Raw genomic sequence first — 18911 nt, 5'->3', positions numbered from 1 at the left:
CCTGGTTGTCACACACAGCCCTGCATGTCACACATAACCCTGGGTGTCACACACAGCCTGGATGTCACACACAACCCTGGGTGTCACACACAACCCTGGGTGTTACACACAGTCCTGGATGTCACACAGAGCCCTGGGTGTCACACATAACCCTGGGTGTCACACATAACCCTGGGTGTCACACACAGCCCTGGGTGTCACACAGAGCCCTGGGTGTCACACATAACCCTGGGTGTCACACACAACCCTGGGTGTCACACACAGCCCTGAATGTCACACACAGCCCTGGGTGTCACACAGAGCCCTGCATGTCACACACAGCCCTGGGTGTCACACACAGCCCTGGTTGTCACACATAATCCTGGATGTCACACACAACCTGGATGTCACACACAGCCCTGGATGTCACACACAGCCCTGCATGTCACACATAACCCTGGGTGTCACACACAACCCTGCATGTCACACATAATCCTGGATGTCACACCCTGCATCACACCCTGCACCCACACCCCCCCTGTCCCCACTTTGCTGCTCCTCCCCGAGCCCTGCAGAGCCCAGGATGCCAATGCCCATCAGACACAGGTGACAGACGAGCTGCTCGCCCTGTGTCACCCAGGATGGCATCGCACCCCTGCTGCAAAGCCACCACGTCCCTGCTGGGCCACTGGGCCTCAGTTCTGAGCCCCCCACACGCTCCTCGAGGGGCTGGTTCAGCTCCTGCTCCCACTGAAGAGCTGCTGCTGAAGGCCTCACCCCTCGAGTGCCTCAGGGGTGCTGCCCTGGGACAGGCTGAGGTGACCAGAGGAGATGGATCCTTCTAGAACATCCCTTCCCTCCGCGGGGGCTCGGATTTGATGCTCCTGCTGCGCCATCTGGGAAGCACTGTCCCACTCCCCGAGGTGTCTCCAGCCAGCCTGGTGCTTCTGAGATAGGAATTGAGAGTCAGCAAGTCCAGCGAGACTCCCACATTCGGAAAGAACACGGGGAAAAGGAGTTCTGGCAGCAGCAGAACTGAGGAAGCCCGAATTTGTGTCTCCTGGACCATTTTCTTTTTTCCTTTTATTTATTTATTTTTTTTTTTTGTGGAATATCCACGTCTGGAAAGAAGACCCTAAATGTTGGATTTCCCCCCACAGAATTTGCATCCCCTTCCATCCTCCCCACCAGCCCTGCTGTGCCCTCTGCGTTCCCCCTCCCCACACTCTGTGGAGATGGATTTTGTGCTTCCCTGCCTCAGTTTCCCCCTGCCCTTCCCCACTCCTGCACATCCCCCAGATTTCGGCACTGATCACAACAACTCTGCTGACAGACAGGGCGGCGTGTGCAGGCAAGGCGAGGATTAATATAGCCGAGGATATAAGAAATTAATTACTCTCAGGCAGACAATGTTGGCACCTCCAGTCAGCCTGATTTATTTCCACGGCTGCTCTATTTTTGGTCAACCCAGAATGTTTGACTAAATATACGACAACAAGGAGCTGGAATGGGTGGGGGAGCCGCCGCTAAATCCACAACCCGGAGAGGCTGAAACGCGCACGGTGCCGGTGCCGGTGTGTCGGGAGGAGCCGCAGGAGGGAGCTGGACCGGAGAGCGAGGCGGGGATCGCTGTTTGTGTGTTTGTGCTCTCCGAGCGCGGCTCCTGCCCGGGCCGGCGGGGCCGAGCGGGCTCCTGCTCCCGGGGCTGCGGCGGGGAGGAGCCAGCGCCGCACGGAACCGAGCGCCGGCAGCGCTCCCGCACCGCGCCCCGACTGCCCGGGCTCCGCTACCGGCACCGGCACCGCTCCAATTCCCCGGTACCGGCACCTCTCCGACTGCCCGGGCTCCGCTACCGGCACCGGCACCGCTCCAATTCCCCGGTACCGGCACCTCTCCGACTGCCCGGGCTCCGCTACCGGCACCGCTCCAATTCCCCGGTACCGGCACCTCTCCGACTGCCCGGGCTCCGCTACCGCCACCGGCACCGCTCCAATTCCCCGGTACCGGCACCTCTCCGACTGCCCGGGCTCCGCTACCGCCACCGGCACCGCTCCAATTCCCCGGTACCGGCACCTCTCCGACTGCCCGGGCTCCGCTACCGGCACCGGCACCGCTCCGATTCCCCTGGCACCGGCACCGGCACTGCTCCGACTACCCCGGTACCGGCACCGGCTGCGCTCCGACTGCCCGGGCCCCGCTACCGGCACCGCTCCCAATTCCCCCTCCACCGGCACCGGGACCCTCCAACCCTTTTCCTGCTCCGGCTCCGGCACCGGCACCGGCACCGTTCCCACTCTCCCTGCTCGATACCGGCACCGGCACCGCTCCAATTCCCCCGGTACCAGCACCGGCACCGCTCCCGTTCCCCCGGCACCGCTCCCATTCCATCGGCACCGGGACCGCTCCAACCCTTTTCCTGCTCCGGCACCGGCACCTCTCCAGCTCTCCCGGACCGCTCCAAGCCTCTCCTGCTCCGGTACCGCCTCCGGCATCCGCCCCGCTCCGGTGCCGGTGCCGCTCCAGCCGCTCTCCGCTGCCGGCCCCGCTCCTCTCGCAGCCCGGCCCCGTTCCCGGAGCGGCCCCGCGGCTCCCGCAGCACCGCCCCTGCTCTGCCCCGCAGGAAGGAGGAAGGGACACGGCAGGAGGGAGGGAGAGCGACCGGCTCGGCGCCCGGTGAGTGCCGCGATCACCCCGCCGCGGGCCGGGGACCCTGATCGCCCCCGAGCCCCTCCGAGAGCCCTGCTCGGCCCCCAGATCCTCCGGGAGCCCTGCTCGGCCCCCCAGATCCTCCGGGAGCCCTGCTCGCTTCTCCAGCCCCTCCAGGGACCCTGCTCGCCCCTCAGCCCCTCCGGGAGCCATGCCAGTCCCTCCAGACCCTCTGGGGGTCCTGTCCGCCCCCCCAGCCCCTTCGGGGACCTTGCTCGCCCCTGTGGGGACCCTGCTCGCCCCTCAGCCCCTCCGGGGACCCTGCTCGTCCCCCCAGCCCCTCCGGGGACCCTGCTCGCCCCTCAGCCCCTCCGGGGACGCTGCTCCTCCGGGGGCCACCGCTGCCTGTGGGCCTGGGAGAGGAGTCCCAAGTCCCGAGGGGAGGGGAGAGCTGGAGTTGGAGGCACGGAGAGGGAGAGGGAGGGCTCAGCTCGGATTTGTACCCTGGTGCTCTCCGGTGAGGGAATTCCTGCGCGTGTTCGGCCCTAAATCTGTTCCAGGTTATGGATTGTGATGGGCGCCGTGAGGGGTCTGGGGGGACCCTTTGAGTGTGGAAGTGACCCCCAGGGTCAGTCCGGGGGAAGGGAGCCCTCGGCATTCCCCTGGCGCTGCAGTTTTGGGCGGCTGTCACCATCAGCTGCACCTCTCCTGTTGCTGTGACAGTTCCCGGGGCTGTGTCCCATCATGTGCCCCCCTCTATGTCCCCAGACAGCCCCTTGAGAGCTGCCCTCTGTGCCAGGGCAGCATGAAGAGCTTTAACAGCCTCGTGTCTCGGTGAAAACAACCTGGGCTGAGCGTGTTGGCACAATGGTGGCATCAGCTCTGAGAGAATCAGGGTCAGGCCTGGGGCTGCTGGCGCTGGGTTTTGTGCTGTGCATCAAGATGTGATGTGTGCCGGGCTCGGAGATGGTGCCTGAAGGGGGAAAAGCTTTGAACAAGCATCAGGCAGAAAGTTGGAGGTTTGTGAAAGGACAAGAGCCGTCAAACAGGGCCCTGCGAGGAGCTGGGATTAATTTTAATTAATTCCCTTCTCCTCGGTGGTGTGGGGCAGGTTTGGGGCGTGGATCTGGGATGTGCCAGCACGTGGGGCTGAGATGTGGTCAGTGCAAGCAGAGTCCTGCTCTCCAGCCTCACCAGGCTGTGACAGGACGGGGGAGAGGTTGGGAAAAGCAGTTCCCATGGTCCTGACGAGATTCCCTCCAGGAATCTGGCCCCTGGGTCATGGACACGGCGTCAGCGGGCACACACACAGATCTCAGTGCATTTGTGATGTGGAGAATCCTCTCCTCGCTAGGAAAAGGTGGGAGGGGACGTCCAAGAGTCCCAGAAGGAAGAGGCAGGAACAGGAGAGCACCCAGCTCACCCCATCCATGGAATTTCCTCAGTGTGAGAGGCACCCAGCTCAGAGTGTGCTGATTTTCAGGCTTTCTCTGACACCAGAATATTTCCGAGCAAGTTTTGGTGTCCGTGCTCCAGGCAGGGCTCACAGATTTGTTCCCAGGTTCCCAGGCTTTCTCACTCACGCTGGAAAATATCAGCACCACGTCCAAATGGGAGCAGCTCATAAATGAGTAGTGGAACAACCTCGCCAGAAATCCTGGGAGTTCCTCCTCTCTCATCCTGCTGGGATGGAGAGAAAGAGAGAAAAAATTACAGCTAATCAGGGCTCTGGAGATCTCCCTGTGTCCATGGCCTTGCCAGGGATTCTGCCTGGCCTTGGCCACGTCACCGCCGTGTCCCCACGTCCGAGTCCCCCCATCTGGCAGCTCCTGACCTGGCTTTGTTCCCAGGGCTTTGCTCCCCGAGCTCTGCAGAGCCCTGGGATGCTGGCAGGGATGGGAAGCGCTGGATCCTCATCTCCATCTGCCTTTCACTGAGGCAGCTCTTTGTGGGGCCCTGAATGGGCCCTTCAGAGAGGCCGTGCTGGTGACAGGGTGACAGAGGGGAGGGATGGTGTCACACATTGCTGGCTACAGGTGGCTCAAGTGCAGCTGGCTGCTTTTTATTGCCTTCCAAACGAGCTGCTTTAAATCTTGAGCTGCTGCCTCTGGTGTGCATTCCTTGCCAGTGTCCCTTGTCCCCTGGGGACGGGCTGGGGTGCAGGGGGTGCTGCAGGGGACAGCTGTGACGCTGTTCACAGGGGTCTCAGGCTGAGGGAAGAGACGAGGATCTGACTCCATGTTTCAGAAGGCTTGATTTATTATTTTATGATATATATATTTATGATATATAAATACTTATATATTTATGGTATATAAATATATATTTATGATATATAAATATTTATATATTTATGATATATATTATATTAAAACTATACTAAAAGAATAGAATAAAGGATTACATTAGAAGGCTGGCTAAGAATAGAATAGCAAAGAATGATAACAAAGGTTTGTAGCTCGGACTCTGTCCGAGACAGCTGGGCTGTGATTGGCCTTTAATTAGAAACAACCAGCACGGACCAATCAAAGATCCACCTGTTGCATTCCACAGCAGCAGATAATCATTGTTTACATTTTGTTCCTGAGGCCTCTCAGCTTCTCAGGAGGAAAAATTTTAAAGAAAAATTTTAATTGTGCCCTGGGGACAGGCTGGGGTGCAGAGGGTGTCCCTTGTGCCCTGGGGACAGGCTGGGGTGCAGAGGGTGCTGCAGGGGACAGTTTTTGCCTTCCCTTGCTGGCACTGGATGAGAGCAGCTGCATTTTACAGAGGGTAAAACACAGAGGCAAAATGGCTCAGGATGCTCCAGGGAGCTCAGCTGAGTTTTGATCTCCCAAATCCATGAGAATCCTTCAGCTCTCCCTGTCCCACCACCTGGCCAGGCAGAACCCTGGATGTCCGCTCACCATGTGAATTAAAATATCCACGTTGCAGTTTTCACTGAGACCATCATCCCCTTGGTCTGGCCTTTTGGGGAGAAATGAATGTTTGGTCAATGCCTGTAAACCCTGGGACATTCCTCTGGCTTCCACAGAGCTGAGGTTTGGGCCAGGAGGGCTGAGAATCTCCAGAAGAGCTGGGATCTGTTTGTTTGCAGTCATGTCCAAGAGGAGTAAGAGTTTCCAAAAGGGCTTAGGCTCAGGAGGAGCCTCCCAGATTCTCCTTGCATCCTCAGGGAAATGGAGGCAGCTCCTGCAGGCAGCAGGACAGGGGAGCTTGGCTGAGCTCAGAGCAGATCCCGAGGCTGGAGCGAGTTCTGCCGTGTGTAATCCATGTGCTGACACCCCAAAGGCTGAGCTCAGCCGGGCTGGGTTTGTGCAGGCAGGGCAGCGATGAGAGTGCTCTGGTGGGGTTCAGGAGTGAACCCTGTGCAGGCAGAGCTTTGCCCTGCTGGCTTTGCTCCCCTCTGAATCCACCGGCTCCTCTGTTTGTCCAGGAAAGCCGACGGCAGGAAGCAGCCTGTTGATGGAGGTGGCCCAGATCCCAATCTGGTGAACAATTAACTCTGCAGAGTGCTCTGTAATCAGCCCCAGCATCTTTTGCCCTCTCCCAATCTCCCAGCCCGGCCTCCTTTCCAAGGCAGCAGCGTTCTGCCCGCAGCCAGTGCTGCTCATCTGCTGCTTGTTTGCTCAGTGCCTCCCAATCTCTGGCTCCCATCTCTCCTCTGGCTGGAAGGGAAACTGGAAACTGCTGGGGGATGGCTTTGGAGGCAGGCAGCAGCACGGGAAGCCCTGGCAGAGGGCTGGGGTTCATCTGTGCTGCTGCCACTGCTGCCACCTCTCATCTGTCTGCTCGTCCTTCACCTCCCTCCCTGCACACAGCTCCTTCCAGCCCCAGCCTCAGAGCTTTCCCTTTCCTCCTGCCTCTCCCTGCTCTTTTAGGGATGAGCTCTGAGCCAGCGCAGGATTTTCCCAGCCTCGTTCCCCACTGGGAGTTGCCCACATCAATTCCTGATCCCTGCTGGGAATCTGGGCGTTCCTTCCCACACCTGAGCAGGAGCTCTGGGTGCAGAGTGCAGCTCCAGGGGTGTGGGGATGCAGCTCAGGGAGCAGGAGGATGCTCCAGGTGGAGGCAGGACATGCAGGGATGCAGCTCAGGGAGCAGGAGGATGCTCCAGGGCCAGGCAGGACTGCAGGCATGCAGCTCAGGAAGCAGGAGGATGCTCCAGGTGGAGGCAGGACATGCAGGGATGCAGCTCAGGGAGCAGGAGGATGCTCCAGGTCTAGGCAGGACCTACAAAATGCAGCTCAGGGAGCAGGAGGATGCTCCAGGGCCAGGCAGGACTGCAGGCATGCAGCTCAGGGAGCAGGAGGATGCTCCAGGTGGAGGCAGGACTGTGGGGATGCAGCTCAGGGAGCAGGAGGATGCTCCAGGGCCAGGCAGAACTGCAGGAATGCAGCTCAGGAAACAGGAGGATGCTCCAGGTGGAGGCAGGACATGCAGGAATGCAGCTCAGGATAAGGGAGGATGCTCCAGGTCTAGGCAGGACCTACAAAAGGCAGCTCAGGGAGCAGGAGGATGCTCCAGGTGGAGGCAGGACATGTAGGGATGCAGCTCAGGGAGCAGGAGGATGCTCCAGGTGGAGGCAGGACATGCAGGGATGCAGCTCAGGGAGCAGGAGGATGCTCCAGGCACTCAATCCCACTGCCAGCACCAGCAATTCCACCTTTGGTTGTGGCTTTTGTTCCCATTTTCTGCCATCGCTGCCACCCCCGGGGTGCTGGGGGCAGCAATAACTTGGGAGGTGTTCAGAGGGGGGTGTTTGAGCTGCTGTTTGCAGGGATTGCTGCTTTTTGGGGTCCAGGAGCAGCTCAGATGGGACATTTCAGGGATCTCAGCTGGGTTTGCTTCCCTTTCCCCTCCCTGTGTGGGTTCAAAGCAGGGGACAATTCCTTGTTTGTCACCGTGACCCCTCCATCCCTGGGGCCTGCAGGCACTGCCACAACAAAAATCATAAATTGAGGGGTGAATTCCCAATCCAGAGCTGTCAGAGCTCGGTCCCTGTCACCTCTGCTGCGACACCTGGGTCACCTGAGAGAGGGGAAAATGCAGAGAGTGGGGTTGGAATCACTGCCCCTTCCTGAGTGCCTGGGAAGGGAGAGCTCCTGTGGGCACTAGGAAGGATGCTGCTAACGAGGACAACCCAATTAATGGCATTTTCTGTTCATTATTTTGTTAGTTTTTAACTTTTTGATGTTTTTCCCTTATTTATTTTATTGGTGACACCCAAACCTTCCACCCTTGCACCGCCCTTGTCATCTTCATTTATCAGCTGGGAAACTGAGGCACAGATTTTATTCCCGGGGTTGGGAAAATCCCATCACTGGCAGCTCTGGATCTCAAACCTGAGACCTGAAAATCTCCTCAGGATGTCTTGGTCTGAATCAAACAGCTCCTGGCTCGCTGTGCTCTGGGGTTTATCAATTTAATTCATCTTTTGGGCACCTTTTCAGTGTTTTTATTATTGAACCCTCTCCATGAACCCTCTCCCTCTCTTTTTTCCCCAATCCCTGAAATCCTCAGCCATTTCCTTTAAAACAACCCAAATTTTCCCAGCTGGAGTGGGGCTGGGCACTGGCTTTGAGCAGTTTTTTTTGTGCTGATTTTGCCTTGAATCGCTCCATTTAAAAGGAGAGGCTGCTGAAGCCGACCATAAACACCAAAACCCCCAAAGAAATCAAAATGTGCCTTTTTTGGGAAGCGGGAAAACATTCCCAGCGTTCCTTTTATTTCTGCTCTTTCTCCATTTTGATTTTAATGGTTTATTTTTCTATTTAATTATTCAGGCAGCATTAATGTGCTGGTCACTCCGAGGTTGGGATTCCTGATCCTGGGGGGATTTATCCTCAAAACACCCCCCAGCTTTTCCCTCTCTCTCCTGTTGCTCCCAGCACTTCCCACTCTCAGAGCCTTGGCTTTTTTTAGTTGCTAAATCTGACAAGGTTTGTGAGCAGGAGCCTCGAATCTGCACTTGGGAACACGCACAGAAATATAAATTCAGCACTTTGGGGGTTTTTTTTTCCTGCATTCCAGCATGGAACATCACCTGGAGCTTGGATTAATGCCATCTATGACTGGAATTATTGGGTGGAAAACCTTTTAGGTTGGTGGTTTATGGCCAAGGCTGTGCTGGACGAAATGTAGATGCAGAGGGATCTTCAGGAGATGTCAGGAACTGAGGATCCTGCCCTGATCCAGTAGATCCATAAACAACAGAACGAAGGAAATGATCTTGGTGTGCCTGGAGACTCTGAGGAGGAGGAGGCAGAACTGGCGGGTTTGGTTTGTGTCTGATCCAAATTAAAATGCAAAGAGAGTTTCTGTGACAAACGGAACTGAACAAATCAGCCCAACACCAGCCCACACCCTGCCTGCCACATCCTCTGCTCAGCAGTGGCTCCCAGAGGCCCTGGGGACAGCAGGAGCAGCAGGAGTTGTCCCATCATTGTCCCATCATTGTCCCATCTCTGTCCCATTGCTGTCCCACCACTGTCCCATCATTCTCCCATTGCTGTCCCATCCTTATCCCATCTCTGTCTTATTATTATTCCATTGTTATCCCATCTCTGTCCCATCTTTGTCCCATCACTGTTTCATTGCTGTCCCATCTCTTTCTCATCCCCGTCCCATCCTTATCCCATCTCTGTCCCATAATTTCCCGTCTCTGTCCCATCATTGCCCCATTGCTGTCCCATCACTCTCCCATCATTATCCTGTTGTTATCCCATCATTGCCCCATCTCTATCCCATATTGTCCCATGGTGTCCCTCACTGTCCCCTCACTGTCCCATCACTTCCCCATCATTGTTATCCCATCTCTGTCCCATCACTGTCCCATTGTTATCCCATCACTGCTCCATCATTGTCCCATCACTGTCCCCTCACTGTCCTGTCACTGTCCCATGCTCTCCCATCTCTGTCCCATCACTGCTCCATCACTGTCCCATTGTTATCCCATCTCTGTGCTGTCACTGTCCCATGCTGTCCCCTCACTCCCGTGGGTGCCCTGTCCCTGCAGAGCCTGGCTGGGATCTTCTGGATCCCCCACACAGGGATGGGCAGAGCCATTTCCTCAGAAAAGTGCCCAGAAAAGGCTCAATTGGGGCATTTTAATTCCAGGCAAACACAGCAGAGCATCCGAGGGGGAAGGAGCATTTTTATAAATCACCATTAGCAGCACGTGTGCTGTTTAAGAACTTAATCCCTCCCAATCCCCCCTGATTAACGATTAATTGTGCCACTAATTGCGCTATCATAGCATGGCAGGCCCAGCCTGCAGCAGGCACAGGCAGCCACACCAGTGCTGAACCAAATCACAACTGGGAGCACTGGGAGGCCCTGCTGAGAGGGCCTGGGCCAAAATCCCTCCTCTATTGAAACCTCAGGTTTCTAATCCTGCCTTATCTCCAGCGTTTCCTTATCAGCTGGGAGGCAGGAGAGGAGGATTGGATGCACTTGGAACAGCCCTGCCCAGTGTCATCCCTTTTTTAATGTGGATTTTCTTCCACTCCTGTGAAAATCACATGGAAATTCCTCTGTTTTGATTTGGAGTGAGGGGGAAAGCACAATATTTGAATTTATTTTCATTATTTTCTGCTTCTGGTGGCTGCAGTTGCCAAGGCCTCTCTCCCTGACAGTGCCCAAGGCCCTGCTCAGTGTCATCCCTTTTTAGTGTGGATTTTCCTCCACTCCTGTGAAAACCACACAGAAATTCCTCCATGTTTTTATTTAGAGGCAGAGGAAAAGCACAATATATTAATTTATTTTCATTATTTTCTGCTTCTGATGCCTCTTTTATGCACAGCAGGCTGTAATGTCCAAGGTCTCTCTCCCTGCTTGGTGTCATCCCTTTTTTAGTGTGGATTTTCTTCCACTCCTGTGAAAACCACATGCAAACTCTTCTATGTTTTGATTTGGAGTGAGGAGAAAAGCACAATATTCGAATTTATTTTCTGCTTCTGGTGGCTGCAGTTGCCAAGGCCTCTCTCCCTGACAGTGCCCAAGGCCCTGCTCGTTGTCATCTCTTTTTTTAGCGTGGATTTTCCTCACTCCTGTGAAAAACAAAAATAAATTCCTCCATGTTTTCATTTGGAGGCAGAGGAAAAGCACAATATATGAATTTATTTTCATTATTTTTACGTTTCTGATGCCTGTTTTATGCACAGAAGGCTGCAGTGTTCAAGGCCTCTCCCTGACACTGCCCAATGCCCTGCTCAGTGTCATCCTTTTTTTTTAGTGTGGATTTTCCTCACTCCTGTGAAAACCACACAGAAATTCCTCCATGTTTTCATTTGGAGTGAGGAGAAAAGCACAATATTTGAATTTTTTTTCATTATTTTCTGCTTCTGATTCCTCTTTAATACACAGAAGGCTGCAGTGTCCAAGGCCTCTCCCTGACAGTGCCCAAGGCCCTGCTTGGTGTCATCCTTTTTTTTAGTGTGGATTTTCCTCACTGCTGTGAAAACCACATGGAAATTCCTCTATGTTTTGACTTGAAGTGGGGGGAAAAGCACCATATTTGATTTTATTTTTGTTATTTCCCTGTGAAAACCACACGGAAATTTCTCCATGTTTTGGTTTGGAGTAGGGAGGAAAGCACAATATTTGAATTTATTTCCATTATTTTCCTCTTCTGATCCTCTTTTATGCAGCCAGGCTGCAGTGTCCAAGGCCTGGGGGCCCGGCCATGACTTTTCCTGGGGGAGATCCCTCTCTTTCCCTCTGTTATCTCGCTCTGGGCTCTGTTATCTCTCCAAGGCTTGTGCAGGAACCAGCCTGGCTTGTCAAGGACACTGGGGCTCCCTCCCCCAGCAAGGCTTTTATAGCAGAGAGAAACTGAGATTGAAGTGAAAAAATCTTAAAAATAAAACATTAAATTATTATTAAATAAATTATATTAAATATATTATTGAATAATATTAAAATTATTTAATATTAAAACGTTTTTAATTGATTTTATTAAGATATATTAATATTGAAAGGAAAATTCATGCTTTTCAGCCCCACCAACGTATTTGTTTTGTCTACAAGTGACACCACAGCTTTGAGGACATGGGGCTGGCCTTGGCTGGGTGGCACAGATGGCATTTACAGTTTAACAAGGAGCAAGGTTTATCCAAACACTCCGTGCTCACCCGGGTTCCCAGACAGGCCTGAAATGTTTCCTCCCCAGAAAAGGGATCAGGGCTTGCACTGAGGCAGGAATAATCTGTTTATTGCACGTGGGATTTCTCTGTTCTGTTGCCTTTTTCTTAACTTGGAAGTGAAGTTGGAGATAATTTTAATAAGGAGCAAACATAAAACTGGATTTTATGTTAGCTCCTTATTAAAATTATCTGAATTATCCCCTAAAAATTTAAACTTTTCCATAACTCTCCCTGAAGGTTTTTCATGGAAAAGTTTAATTTTTTAGGGGAAAAGCAAGGACTGGGATGATCCCTTCCCTCAGCTGGGAAGCAGAGCCAGGCCAGGAGGATCTCACAGATCCCACAGACCCCACAGATCCCACATCTCACCCATCTGGGGCTCTGAGATCATCAGGAAGGGTCAGGATGAAAGGTTTTGCAGGATTTCCCTTTCTAGGCGAGAGGGATCCAAAAATAATCATATTTCTATATTTATTTAAATAAAAATAATACTGATCACAGCTCCTGCTGTGCTTGGAAACCCTCTGATCCCTCAAATATTGGCTCCTCCTCACTCCCCTCCCTGTGGCTGCTTTTCCTCCCCATCCCATGGGGAAATATTGGCTATTCCCCCATACCCACAGGGCCCTCCAAGGATGGGTGCAGGGCTGGTTTAAGGTTTAATCCCAGCTTAGTGCAGTCAGGGTTTGCTCCCTCCCTCCCTCCCAGCCACGTGATCCTCACAGGGCTTTAAATAAATCAGATTTCCAACCCTCCAGCCCAGAGGGTTTTTGTGCCTTTAATGCCAAACTGTGGCACTGCTGCTCCAGAGCTTTGTCCTGGGGGAAGCCCCGGCCATGGCTGGGACTGGGAGCGACTGGAGCAGGGACAGGAAGGCAGGAGCAACTTCCCCTCTTATTCCATCCCTGCTCTGCAGGAAAATCTGTCCCAGGGTGGTTTTGGGATGGTTCAGGAGCTCCGAGGAGCTGGGATCCTTCAGGGAGAGGAGGGAGCTTTAATCCCACTGAAGGATCTCCAGGTCTTCCTTGGGTCGTGGAAATCCAGGTGTCTCCAGGCTGTGGAGCAAAGCAGGCAGAGATTTCAGGTTTTTTCAGCAGCGCTTTCCCCTTTCACTCCATCCCATTCCATCAAATCTGTCCCAGGTTTGGGGCTGGTTCAGGAGCAGTGGCAGCTCTGAGGAGCTGGGATCTGCTGGGAGAGGATGGAACATTAATCCCACTGAAGGATTTCCAGCTCTTCCTTAGGATGTGGAAATCCAGGTGTCTCCAGGCTGTGGAAGAAAACAGGCAGCGATTTCAGTTTATTTTCAGCAGCACCTTCTCCTCTCATTCCATTCTTGCTCTGCAGGAAGATCTGCCCCAGGTTTGGGGCTGGTTCGGGAGCAGTGGGATCCTTCTGGGAGAGGATGGAGCACTAATCCCACTGAAGGCTCTCCAGCTCTTCCTTAGGGTGTGGAAATCCAGGTGTCTCCAGGCTGTGGAGCAAAACAGGCAGAGATTTCAGGGTTTTTTTCCAAGTCCTTTTGTCAAGACAAAACATTTCCAGTCCCCTCAAAAACCCATGGCAAAGAGCTGAGCTCTTCATTGCTCTGAGTGCTCTTGGTGCTGCTGCTCCTCCACAGAAACCTGGGGTTTGTTTAGATTCCAACTGTTTTGTGGTTTTGTTTTGTTTTTTTGTTTTTTTTTTTTTTTTCCTGGGAAATTTTAATCCTGTCCGGAGCCTTTGAGGCCAGGATCCCTCTGGAAAGGTTTCTCCCAAGGATCCTGTTTCTGTGCTGCTCTTTGTGCCCCTCCTTTCCCGTGTGCCAGAGGTGGCTGCATTTCTCAAATTCCACGGGGCTATCGGGTGTCCAGGATGTCATTCCTGGTGCTTTAAATATCTTTTTGGAAAGGGGAGCCGGGCTGGGATTCCTGTGCTCAGCTGTCCCTGCCGAGCTGTGTCACCCCCCGGGTCAAACCCACCCTGCAGCTCAAGGGATTCCTTTCCCAAATATCCTCGTTTTGCACCCAAACTTCATTTCAGCCTCATTCTCCTGGACCAGGAAGAGGCCTTGGGGCATGGGAGGAAAATTCCTGTTCAGTAGAGAGTGAAAAACCTTTCCCACTTCCAGCAGTGCAGGGCACCTGCTGACCCAGCGGCTGTGACTCCCTGAGTGCAGGAATCCTCAGAATCCTCAAAATTGTGTAAAAGGGAGAAATTCCTGCTCAGTTTTTCCTGACATTTCCCACTTCCAGCCTTTCTGGAGCAAACCAGCAGCGCAGGGATCCTCAGAATCCTCAGAATTGTTTAAAAGGGAGAAATTCCTGCTCAGTTCTTCCTGACAGTTCCCACTTCCAGCCTTTCTGGAGTGAACGAGCAGTGCAGGGCACCTGCTGATCCTGAGTGCAGGGATGCTTAGGATCCTCAGGATCCTCAGAATGCTCAGAATCCTCAGGATCCTCAGAATCCTCAGAACCCTCAGAATCCTCAGAATGCTCAGGATCCTCAGAACCCTCGGAACCCTCAGAACCCTCAGAACCCTCAGAATCCTCAGAATCCTCAGAACCCTCAGAATCCTCAGAATGCTCAGAACCCTCAGAATCCTCAGAATCCTCAGAACACTCAGAACCCTCAGAATCCAGGCTGCCCCCACCCTGGGGATGCTGCACGTACCAGGGAAGCGCTGGCACGACCCCAGCAGGGTGGGGACAATGCCAGCCCTGAGCTGCCCCAGCGCTGGGGTGGCCCAACTGGCCAGCAGTGGCCCCATTGTTGCTGCAGCTGAGCTCTGGCCACTTGTCCCAGGTTAGGGAATAAGTGCCCAGTGTTCTGAGCTGCTGGAATAATGCCTGGCACTGGGATGCCTCGCTCAGAGCCGCCCTGAGCTCACCAGGAGCCGAGGGAGAGCTGAGGGCACAGAGAAAGGCAAAATAGCCCAGAACAAAAGGTCCTTTGTGTGCTCCCGTTACTGGGCTCGTTTTCGGCTCCAAACCCGGGTGGGAATGTGCATCCAGCCTTGGATGGGAGGCTGCCCTTGCCTCCCATCCCTGCAGCCAGCACAGGTTGGAATCCCAGCCCTGGGAGTGGCCAAGGGCAGCTTGGAGCAACCTGGAGATGTCCCTGCTCGTGGGAAGGGGATGGGCTCTAAGATCCCTGTTTATGGGAATGGGATGAGTCTCAAGATCCCTGCTTGTGGAAATGGGATGGGCTCTAAGGTCCCTGCTTGTGGAAATGGGATGAGCTCTAAGGTCCCTGCTCATGGACATGGGATGAGCCTCAAGATCCCTGTTTGTAGGAATGGGATGAGCTCTAAGGTCCCTGCTTGTGGAAATGGGATGAGTCTCAAGACCCCTGATGATGGAATTGGGATGAGCCTCAAGACCCCTTCCCATGGGAATGGGATGAACTCTAAGGTCCCTGCTCATGGAAATGGGATGAGCCTCAAGATCCCTGTTTGTAGGAATGGGATGAGCTCCAAGATCCCTGTTTATGGGAATGGCATGAGTCTCAAGACCCCTTCCCATGGGAATGGGATGAACTCTAAGGTCCCTGCTGATGGAATTGGGATGAGCCCTAAGATCCCTGTTTATGGGAATGGGATGAGCTCTAAGATCCCTGTTTATGGGAATGGGATGGGCTCCAAGATTCCCTGCTGAGGGAATGGGATGATCTCTAAGGTCCCTGCTCATGGAGATGGGATGAGCCCCAAGACTCCTGCTGATAGAAGTGGGATGGGCTCTAAGATCCCTGCCTGTGGGAATGAGATGGGCTCTAAGATCCCTGTTCATGGGAATGGGATGAGCCTCAAGATCCCTGCTCTTGGAAATGAGATGAGCTCTAAGATCCCTGGTCATGGAGATGGGATGAGCTCTAAGATCCCTGCTTGTGAAAATGGGATGAGCTCTAAGATCCCTGTTTATGGGAATGGGATGAGCTGTGAGGTCCCTTCTCATGGAAATGGGATGAACCTCAAGACCCCTGTGTATGGAAATGGGATGAGCCTCAAGACCCCTGCCCATGGAAAATGGGATGAGTCTCAAGATCCCTGCTGATGGGAATGGGATGAGCTCTAAGATCCCTTCTCACGTGAATAGGATCAGCTCTAAGATCCCTGCTGGTGGGAATGGGACGAGTCTCAAGCTCCCTGCTGATGCTCTGAGATCCCAGCTCATGGCAATGGCGTGAGCTCTAAGATCTCTCCCAACCCACTCCATTCTGTGCTTCCATGAGTCCATAATGACCTGGCAGGAAGTTTTCCATGGGTCCACCTTTCCCAGGCTATCCCTGTGTTCTTCTGCCTCTCAGAACGTGGCTTTGTCTCTTAACAAGGAATTCCCAACAATTTAACAACTGGAATTTAACAATTCCCAACAGGAATTCAACAATTCCCAGTTGGAATTCTGCAGGGTGGGGATAGGAACGCTGTGAGCCCAGGGTCTCACATTCCCCAAGGTCTCACCTCCCGAGGGAATTCAAACCAGCTGACAGGGAGGGGGGAGGATGCCTTGCCATCATTCCTCATTTATCCCTGTGGCATTCCAAGGGAGCCCAAGCAAACGAGATAAGAATTGTTTTCCTTTTTTCCCTGAGGCTTCTCATCTTCCCAGGAGAAAAATCCCCGGGGAAAGGGATTATTTCAAAGAATGTGAATGCTGCAGGTTGGATAGCAGGAAAAAGTTTTTTACAGAAAGGGTGACGAAGTTCTGGAATGTTCTGCCCAGGGAGGTGGTGGAGTCCCCATCCCTGGGGGTGTTTAACAAAGCCTGGATGTGGCACTGGGCGCCAGGGGTGAGTTGAGGTCTTGGGACTGGGTTGTATTAAATCACCTTGAAGGTCTCTCCCAACCCAGTGAGTCTGTGTATTCAGGGAATTATGTGAATTTTGGGAATTCCAGGGACTGCAGAGGTGGTGCAGTCCCCATCCCTGGGGGCATTTAACAAAGCCTGGATGTGGCACTGGGCGCCAGGGTTGAGGTGTTGGGGCTGGGTTGGACTCATTGATCTTCAAGGTCTCTTCCAACCCAGTGAGTCTGTGAATTCAGGGAATTCAGGGAATTCTGTGAATTTTGGGGATTCCCAGGGACTGAGGAAGTGGTGCAGTCCCCATCCCTGGGTGTGTTTAACAAAGCCTGGATGTGGCACTGGGTGCCAGGGGTGAGTTGAGGTCTTGGGGCTGGGTTGTATTAAATCATCTTGAAGATCTCTCCCAACCCAGTGATTCTGTGATTCTGTGAATTCAGGGAATTCTGTGAATTTTGGGGATTCCCAGGGACTGGCGAGGTGGTGGAGTCCCCATCCCTGGGTGTGTTTAACAAAGCCTGGATGTGGCACTGGGTGCCAGGGGTGAGTTGAGGTCTTGGGACTGGGTTGTATTAAATCATCTTGAAGATCTCTCCCAACCCAGTGAGTCTGTGAATTCAGGGAATTCTGTGAATTTTGGGGATTCCAGGGACTGGGGAGGTGGTGCAGTCCCCATCCCTGGGGGTGTTTAACAAAGCCTGGATGTGGCACTGGGTGCCAGGGGCTGGGTTGGACTCATTGATCTTCAAGGTCTTTTCCAACCCGGTGAGTCTGTGAATTCAGGGAATTCTGTGAATTCAGGGAATTCTGTGAATTTTGGGAATTCCCAGGGACTGAGGAAGTGGTGCAGTCCCCATCCCTGGGGGTGTTTAACAAAGCCTGGATGTGGCACTGGGCGCCAGGGTTGAGGTGTTGGGGCTGGGTTGGACTCATTGATCTTCAAGGTCTCTCCCAACCCAATGATTCTGTGAATTCTGTGGATTCCAGCAGGGTCGGTTGGGCCCTGCAGCCACACACGGCGTTGCAGGATTGCCGTGTTTGCTGAGCCAATAAAAGCTCCACGAGGAGGAGCAGAATTCCCCATTTCTCTGAGCCTTGCAGGAGTGAATCGATGCCGCCTCATAGCCAGGAGTGCTGAATAGGGCTTTTCAGTTTGCCTTGTAAACACCACTGGTAATCTCTCCGGGGATTAAAAAATAAATAAATAAACAAAAAAAACCGGTTTAAAACAAGCAACTTTTCCCTCCGAGCCTCCCTCTCTTTCAGCTGGGAAATGGGGGCAGAAATCTGGTAAAGTGGTAAGGAAAAATACAGAAAACTGATAATTTTTGAGAGGCAATAATTAGTGCTGCCAAGCTTTGCTGGAGGAGGGAGGGGACAGCTCCACACCCCGGTGATGCCTAAAATACCTGGCTCAGGAATTCCAGAGCAGGGAACCTGTAAATTCAGGGAATTTGTCATTTCTCACTCAGGAGAAATCCATTCCCATGCAGAACAGCTCAGAGGTGATTTCCGAACACAGCCTTGAGGGCAGCAGCTGCATTTAAAGGATCTTTAACTCCTCGTGAGGAGTTTTCCTGCTGGGATTCACCTTTGGGGCCCTTTGAAGTGTTCCAGCCGGGTATTTACCCTCCACCCCAGTTCCAGTAAACGCAGATCACTCGCCCTGCTGGCTTTAATCCTGGTTTTTGGTCGGCTTCCAGGCAGGGTGATTTCATTTTTTATGCCTAAATTCCTCGTTGCTGTGTGAAGCTGCTCCTTCCCCTCGTGTCATGTTGCTGCCTGCTGTTAATTATCCGGCTCGCTCTGCATCCCCGGCAGCATCCAGGGATCCTGCCAGGCTGTAAAACCCAAAGCGATGTCATGGCTGTGCTTAACAAGTGTCACTTTCCCTCGGAAAGTCAATAAATGCTTTAGCACACTGAGGAGGGGGGAAAAACCCCAATAAAATTAAACAAAATTAAAACAAAATTAAACAAAACGAGAGGCGGTTGTTAGGGGTTCTTCCCTTGAAATCCATGCTGGGGAGAGCAGCTGTGAAAAGGGTTTTTTTTTATCCCACAAGGAATGTGGCTGGAGGGTGGGTGAAGCTCCTGGAACCCCTTGGGGGGTTGTGGGGCACCCCACATTGCCTGGCTGGACCCTAAATTCCCCCTGGAACCCCACATTGCCTGGCTGGACCCTAAATTCCCCCTGGAACCCCACATTGCCTGGCCCGACCCTAAATTCCATCTGGCACCAAGGCTGTGGGTGCTTTCCTTGCAGCAAATCCCAGCTTTGGGATCCTGTATGGATCCCATATGGGACAGGGTGAATTCCTGTCAGGGAAGGAGCCAAGGGCTGAGGACAAGCACAATCCCAT

At 53.3% G+C, this 18911-nt stretch overlaps 1 protein-coding gene across 1 annotated transcript in view; it reads left to right on the top strand.

Annotated features, from left to right (window-relative positions):
* The first annotated feature begins 2250 nt into the window (after positions 1-2250).
* Positions 2251-18911, top strand: part of CDK18 (cyclin dependent kinase 18) — a 41825-nt gene continuing 25164 nt past the window's right edge. Inside the window, exon 1 of the mRNA XM_058039611.1 lies at positions 2251-2652. The gene's annotated coding sequence lies outside the window, so the exon portion shown is untranslated. The remainder of the gene's footprint in view (positions 2653-18911) is intronic.

The sequence above is a fragment of the Melospiza georgiana genome, chromosome 23 (assembly GCF_028018845.1).
Source record: "Melospiza georgiana isolate bMelGeo1 chromosome 23, bMelGeo1.pri, whole genome shotgun sequence".
Classification (NCBI taxonomy): domain Eukaryota; kingdom Metazoa; phylum Chordata; class Aves; order Passeriformes; family Passerellidae; genus Melospiza; species Melospiza georgiana.
Note: the sequence above shows the minus strand (reverse complement) of the source record. Positions and strands in the feature narration are given on the sequence as shown.